Here is a 437-nt window from a genome sequence, read left to right as displayed (position 1 = left end):
TACTTAAGTTTTTCTCAAACATATTTTTTTCTACTAATGAAAGATATGCTGTAGTTTAATATCTTTCACATATTTTAACTTCTTCAGTACAGATTGGTCTAAGGTTGATGGAGAAGGGAGCTTTACTGCCATTCCACCAGAATTCTTGTGCTGGTCAGCTGCACACAAGATAAATTTCATTCTAAGATAAACCTATGACTGAGATTTTCAAATGAGACTACAGTTGTCAGAATGTGCACCCTGAATTGTACATTGAAACTTCAACACCCTTATAAATAGAGAGTCACAGTTTGAACTCACATGTACATGTGCATCTGCAATTGACTGCAGATCAGATTATTCAATTTAGGATACAGTTGTGACCAAACAGCTTTAAATTCACCCTAAAACAATCAGATGTTTTGAAAGGATTTTTCACACCTCACTCATCAGAAGCT

This window comes from Oxyura jamaicensis, chromosome 5, assembly GCF_011077185.1.
Source record: "Oxyura jamaicensis isolate SHBP4307 breed ruddy duck chromosome 5, BPBGC_Ojam_1.0, whole genome shotgun sequence".
Classification (NCBI taxonomy): Eukaryota; Metazoa; Chordata; class Aves; order Anseriformes; family Anatidae; genus Oxyura; species Oxyura jamaicensis.
This window is presented reverse-complemented; position numbering follows the sequence as displayed.